This window comes from Cydia splendana, chromosome 3 (assembly GCF_910591565.1).
Source record: "Cydia splendana chromosome 3, ilCydSple1.2, whole genome shotgun sequence".
In the NCBI taxonomy this organism is placed as follows: domain Eukaryota; kingdom Metazoa; phylum Arthropoda; class Insecta; order Lepidoptera; family Tortricidae; genus Cydia; species Cydia splendana.
Genome location: NC_085962.1, coordinates 7547816 through 7555372, shown reverse-complemented (window position 1 = coordinate 7555372; position 7557 = coordinate 7547816). Strand labels below are relative to the sequence as shown.

At 36.4% G+C, this 7557-nt stretch overlaps 1 long non-coding RNA gene across 1 annotated transcript in view; it reads left to right on the top strand.

Annotated features, from left to right (window-relative positions):
• Positions 1-7557, top strand: part of LOC134806469 (uncharacterized) — a 200981-nt gene that overhangs the window by 135971 nt on the left and 57453 nt on the right. The window lies entirely within an intron of this gene.

The following is a 7557-nucleotide window of genomic DNA, read 5'->3' as shown; positions in this document are numbered from 1 at the left end:
GGGAATTAAGGGCCAGTTGCACCAACCACATTTAGCGGGCTGATTAACGTCACTCAGCATGTTTATTATATGGAAAGTTACATATGCATATACTTCACAGTATGTAACTTTCCATAGAATAAAGTTTAGCGAATGCTTTAACGGTGACAGACGGTTTGATGCAACCGAGTCTAACTCTGCGTTTTGTAAATTATTTTTGTATTTTTTGAAATAAGTTTTAAATAAATAAAGAGGAAGATAAATAGGAGAAGCAGGTTGAGAAGAAAGCGATTTGTGTAACATAAACAAAACAGATTTATAATATAAAATACTAGTACCTAGTACTTACCTGGTTTACCTACACTGTTAAATTATATCACACACTGACTCAATAAGTTTTTGGCAAAAATTTCATTTTTGGTACAAGCTTTTATCGCTGACTGTACTGTTCTTACGACAGACAACTAATACTCATCGAGACAATTCTAAAAACCCCTAACACAATTAGGTTGCGTTGTTTCATCACAGAGTTCCTATGGCCACCTCCTGTCTCCATCATCAGATCAGCTCGATGGTACCATAATATTACATTGTCATCCGATTTATACATGCATGCAAAAATTGCAAAATTTCAGCTCAATCGGAAACCGGGAAGAGGATCAAATTTAACTTGCAAGATTTGATTACAGACCGACAGACAGACAGACAACGGACAGGTGAAAGTAAATAAAAGCTTGTAAAATACATTCATCTCTACCCGGCTTGAGCGGCAATTAAAATGGTTTTATTTTAAAATTCTCAATATTTTAAACTGGAAGTATTCGATCATTATTAAAATGTATTTATTAATTTGCTTCAACTTCACCAGGTTACTCATTAATTAAAATATCAAGAGGCGTATTCAGCTAGTCGGTATAATTTCTTGTAATCAAACGGTGATGAATAGAGTCGCACTAAGAAAAGTCTGCAGCGGATTTGATAGCCCACGCAGTGTAAGTGTTATTTATACGTCATAATTTCATAGAAGTTTGACGTTTAAAATGACACTTGCACTGCGTGGGCTATCAAAATCGCTGCAGACTTTTCAGTCTTTCCACGGTCTGACTCTATGATCTGCATAGTCCGGTTTTTCGGGAGCAAGAACATACCATCACTGCTAGTGATTAATTAAATTTCGACTTAAGTGTTATCGATATCTATAGAAAGCAAATTCTAAATCATATTTACCAAATGTGACACATCCTTGAAGCTTGAAGTTAACGTTAAGTACAGTCCGTGAGATCTTAGAAGAACCTTCGTAATTAAGAAAAAGACTTCGGTTATCGGCGGTAACGTACGAAGGTGATACTGCTGTTCTGCTTTCTTAATAGCTGATAAAACTTTTTGAAGTTATCGTAAAAAGTTAAGTGGACAATTAGCATCAACATAAAATAAACCCTAATCTAAAGGCACTTAAATTAAATTTCGCTAGATAACTATGTTGCGATTAGACTTATTGTCATAATTTAAATAAAATGGAATCAGAATTTGAATTTCGACCGGAGGTAAATTTGAAAACAGAATGTCATCTCACCATGTATCGCTTCTGGAAGAAATTATATAGAGCTGAGAATACCTATCGCATATTGGATTTTCTTCGATCATACAATCAGACGTGGCACGCACACGCATTAAAAGACGTATTATTACTGGGAGTGTCGATGGAAGTATGAGTAGAGGGCGTGCACCCAGAAGATGGACAGATGTGGTCCAAGACGTTACCAGGACTTCACTCCAGGCAACTATACAAATGGCTGAAGATCGAACGGCCTGGAGAGCAGTGATAGAAAGAATAGCCCAATAAAGTCACGTCCCTCAGTGATGAGGTCACGACCAAGAAGAAGGAGAAGTAGATTTGAATTTATAATATAAAAGTAAAACTTCAAGATTAGAAAATTGCGTTAATATTACCATTTTTAATGCTATGGTGTGAGCCTATCATCATCACTATCGGAGTCATGTGTATCAATTATAAATTGGTCACTGTAGTTATCAATTCTATTTTCGTATTTACGGAAATTTTCTTCACATTTAACTGCGTGCTGACAAACTTTTCGCCAGTCTTCCAGACCGATCATATTAACCTTTTCTTGGAGAAGATTCCTGATGCTTGTCATGTTCATATCAACATTACGCTGGGCTACATATTGTTTTATTTGAGTCCATATATTTTCGATAGGGTTAAAATCTGGGTGATACGGAGGTAACCGCAGAACAGAATGACCATGTTCAGCCATTATTTTATCTATTGAATATTGAATATGTTCTGGTTTGTGTTTTGAGATAATTTCGTAAATATCGGGTTTGTTTAGTCGGGTGTTTACTGGAATGTTGCGAGTTTTCAACCAATCTATCATATCTTGTTTCCGGGTATTAGAATTTGGCATCTTTTCGGTATGTTTGTTGTGATATGGGGCATTATCAACTACTAGCACGGAGTTTTGCGGCAAATTTGGAATGAGCTGATTTTTAAGCCATTTCTCGTAGTTTTCGCTGTTCATCTCCTTATGATAATCTCCCGTTGTGTCCGTAGATTTGTAAATAAGCAACGCACCAGGTATAAAACCATTTTCACTGCCGGCATGAGCTATAATAAGACGTTGCCCTTTGGAAATTGGTTTTTTAATCCCTGCGTTGCTAGAGTCTGACCAGCCTTTGCCATTAACGTGCGAGGTGTGTATGTACGATTCATCCATATACACTATTTCTTTTCCTTCTTCTCTACATTTTTTCTTTTAGATAAAAATTGTGTCCTTTTAAGTCGTACATCATGTTTTTCCATTAAAGTTTTTCGGTTATCTTTGGTTTTGCAATACCGAAATCCCAATTTTCGTAAAATTTTTCGTAGCGTGAACGTAGAACCCTTGAAATTTATCGCTTCTATTAATTTCAATCGCAAATTTTTCAAATTAGGGAGTTCTTTGAATCTATAATGAAAGTCATATACCATTCTCCTGATTACGTCGTAATCAAAACTATCTAAATTTAATAAATAATCTTTTTTCGGTATCTTTCTCTGTGGCGTTTCAAAAGGCATAGATGGAGATTTCTGGTTGGCTTCGTTTAAAATTCTTTTTAAAGTACTTTTTGAAATGCCTGTTGCTTCTATCACCCGATCTTAAAGTTTATTAAAATATTTACAATTATCGCTCTTCTTAAAAGTTGCCGCTTCCTTCGCAAAATATTTATATACATTATATACAATTTCCCGCGATTGACTATTTACAGATATACCCTTTTTGAAACGTGTCTCCAATAAAAACAATTTTTTAAAATATCTAATGAAATAATAACGAATATATTATGGTGGTATTAACTGCTCTATATAGTTCAAGACGAGAAAAACGACTGCACTCTTTGGGTGTTGGACTGCCACTAATTCGTCAACCAAAGTAATTGAAACTGTCATTTTCTATTACACGACTGTATAGGGGGTATTACTGCAATGTTCTACCACCAGAGTGCAACACTGGCGCCTATAGTAAACCATAGAGTAACTTATACATACTGTGACTTAAACTGTTTTTTGACAAGTTTTCACAGACATTAAAATATGACATTGATGCATCAAGGCGTTTTGTCAAAGGGCCTACCGGTAAACGTGAAAATTGATATTTAGTTATCTGCCTCTTTATCGCTCGAATATGCAAGAGTGATAGAGAGGTTATATAACGAAATTTCGATTTTCTTATTTCGCGGTAAACCCCCAAATTGTGATGGAATGTGGTAGTGGCGCCTCCTATGCAGAGCTTCGCGTAACATTCCCATTTAATTAGAGTCTTCTTAGAGTGCGGAGCAGACTTCAGGAGCGTTAGGCCATTCATTATCTATTTGCAAACTTTTTTATTTATTCTTATTGCAACTTAAATCTTAGAGGATATAACCAACGGAGACGCCATGTCTAAAATTTTCGGTACAAAATAGTCTGCCGTTTTTTGCGGGGGAGGGGCACATCAAATGTATAGGTACGTCATGTCAGATAAACGTCAGTCCATACATATGGTTGACATGCGGTTGACCATTGGCCGCCTATTTTCGACAGAGGGGAACGCCTGTTAATGGCGGCTCCATTGTTAATTACTCCGAGACTTAAATATTCGACTCAAGTTATTCTGACAATAATTAAAATTATATCGAATAATAGGGTATTTTCCTACTGGTGAAATCAGTTACTTTTTTAGAACTGTCAAAACGATTTGCTAATATGGAATTTATATGGAACATTACATCGAGACGTCACGGTCAACTCACCTACTTTTTATATTTCTATTCGATTTATTAAATAGAACTTGTGTTTAAAAATAACACCTATCTGTGATTTTCTAATAATTATCTGGTGCTTTATTTCATGCATGGTGTAAAATAATTTATTTTAAATACAATATAATACCCTATTATATGTAGGTATTACATTAAAAAATTACATAATAGTACGTCATAATTTTATCGACATCCATTTTAAGTAAGGTTTACTTGTCCTCGCACTTTTTACCGTTATTTACCGTTAAACCAAATTGCCCCCATCAAACCGGGGTATGGATCTGCCACAGCTGACTATAACCGTTTGATAACAAGAAATTACTATCTGAATAAGCCTCCATATATGTCAATTATCTTCATATGTTGCCGATTTAATTTCTCGATTGGCGTAATGATATTGACTCTTGACTGGATTGGAACAAAGTAGAGTAAACTTAATTAAATACGGCTAACGTCGTCATTTTGCTAAAGGGATCTATAATTAGATCTATCTCAGATCAGATGATCAGTTTACTCTAGCAAGTAAAATAACAGTAAATATTTACTTACCTAGTTTAAGAAGTAGGAAGTTGAACAGTATAATTAAATCATAAAACGGACAAGTGCGAGTCTGACTAGCGCAAGGGGGGTTTTGTATTTTATTTATGTACATTTTGTGTATGATTTTTAAATGTACCTAATTAATAATGATTTCTAAACAGTCAAGAACGAACAAACAGCTCGAGAAGTATTTTCTAAAGTTTAATAAATATGTTGTCATTTAAACGTATGTCATTCGTTTTCCTTTAATACTAGATAACTAGACTATACATTGGAGGGTTTGGAACCTAAGTGGATAGAAAGTTCGCTCAGTCAAAGTTACCTCTCGAACACCAAATAATGCACGATAACTTTGCCAATGCTTTACAGAGTTTGCAGCTTCAGTTTAATAATAGAACTACCCAGAATATACTTAGGGATTATTATTAATTTACATTCATTTGTTTATTTATGATACGAAATTAAATAAATAACACCTGCACTCAGACTCATTTCATTTATTGCAGAACCATGGTTACATTAAGGTGTTAACATGTATTAAGTGCATGCATGCCCTGTCTCTACATATATCTGCTGTGACGCCCCTCTCCCCGCAATCTTCAGAATAGAATAGAAGATTTTTTTATTCGTTAACACACACAAGACCCACACACATAATAAAACGTGGAAAGAATAAAGTGCCACGAAATGACCTCATCTCTGCATATTGCTGGCGACTTCCAGCCTTGATCTTCCGATGAGACCATCAAGTCAGAAGAATTACGACAGGTAACAGACAAAAATAAAAAAAGATATAAAATAACATACAGTGGACAAATGGTCAAAAAACATACAATATAATTTATCATTGAAAAGTGCTATGAATTCAAACAACCGTTGGTCATGTGCTTCGTGGATTACCAGAAAGCCTTTGACTGTGTAAAGTGGAACAAACTTTGGGAAGTCCTGAGCGAGTTTGGTGTCCCGCAGCATTTGGTTGCGCTAATATATAACCTGTACGACTCTGACTTTGGAACGGTGAGGGTGGAGAACACCACATCTAGTCGTTTCGTGTTCGAGAAGGGCGTTCGACAAGGCTGTATCATATCCCCGATACTATTTAACATCTACGGAGAGCACATCATGCGACGTACATTAGAGGACTGGGATGGAGGTGTTACGGTGGGTGGATGCAAAATCTCTAACCTCAGATATGCGGACGACACCACACTCTTTGCCTCGACGGAATCCGAAATGAGAACATTGCTGGACCGCCTTGAAGACACAAGCCGAGAATACGGACTAACTATCAATAAGACAAAAACCAAAATCATGATAGTTGACAGATTCAATACCCGTCAGCAAACAGGCGCCCTTAACAGCTATGAAATAGTTGAAGAGTTCACATACCTAGGCGCTGTTCTGAGCAACAGGGGCGGATCTGAGGCCGAAAACAGACGAAGAACCGGTATGGCAAAATCGGCAATGTCTCAGCTCCGGAGAATATGGAAAGACAGGAATATTCTCAACAAAACCAAAATCAGAATAGTTAGGACCCTTGTCTTTCCCATATTTCTCTACGGGGCGGAAACCAGGACACTGAAAGCGGATCTTCGGAAAAAAGTCGATGCATTTGAGATGTGGGTGTGGCGGCGCATGCTCCGAATACCCTGGACGGCACGCCGCACTAATGTTTCCATATTAGCGCAGCTCAATGGAAAAGGAACCTAGACTATCCACCATCTGTCTTCAACGAGTACTAAGATACTTCGGTCACATAGCTCGCAGAGACCTTGGAAAGACTTGTGGTGATGGGAAAGGTGGACGGCAGACGGCCTAGAGGACCAAGTCCAACGAGATGGTGTGACCAAATATCCGCCCAGATGGACATCACACTAAGCAACGCTTTCCACAAAGCAACCGACAGGGAGAAGTGGAGAGCTGCCATAGGAAAAATTAGTAAGCGGAGTCACGATCCTCAGCAGTGAGGGACCGACTTAGAAGAAGAAGAAGATAATTTATGCGTCTGGTTCGCACTTGACTATATAATACTTGTACCTACCTACGGAGAAGTCCAAGCGGAATGAAAGCGCGAAGGACTGCTAACTGATATGGAAAAATATCGAAAAGTAAAATTTGGAATATCGCTCGCAGACGTAAAAATTGTTTAAAAATTGGTTTATGATTACAATGTGTTTCAAATTATCGGTTTGATAGGTGCACGTTCGTATTGGCCTGTGTGTTCTTGAGACTTGAAACATTTATAAAAAAAAACTTTATATAAAAAATTGTTACATTTTCACAATTGAATGTCGGTTGGACGGATGTAGTAAATAGTGTCATTTAAAACTGATGACATATGCAGTTAGTTGTTTCCGCAACGCTAAATATAAAGACTACTTCCCATGGTTTTGCATAAACTATTATGTTATTGTGAGATTACAAAGGTAGCTTTTATTATACCAAGAACTGTAGCTATAAAAATTGCTACTTATTTGTTTTGCTATTATATTGCGATAAAATCGATTATATCAATTAACATAAATCTACCTTTAATATTAAAAGTACGAATAGCTTCTATAGGCGCAAAGGTGCCCATTGATAAAAATTACATATTTGATATGTATTTTTTTTATTTATTTCTCTCTTTCTTTATTTCAAGACGAGGTAACAAAATGTAAATTGGATACATGCGTCTTAATATTATGTTAAACTTATAGTACTACTAAATTTACGTAAGGTATATAGGTATGTATTTTT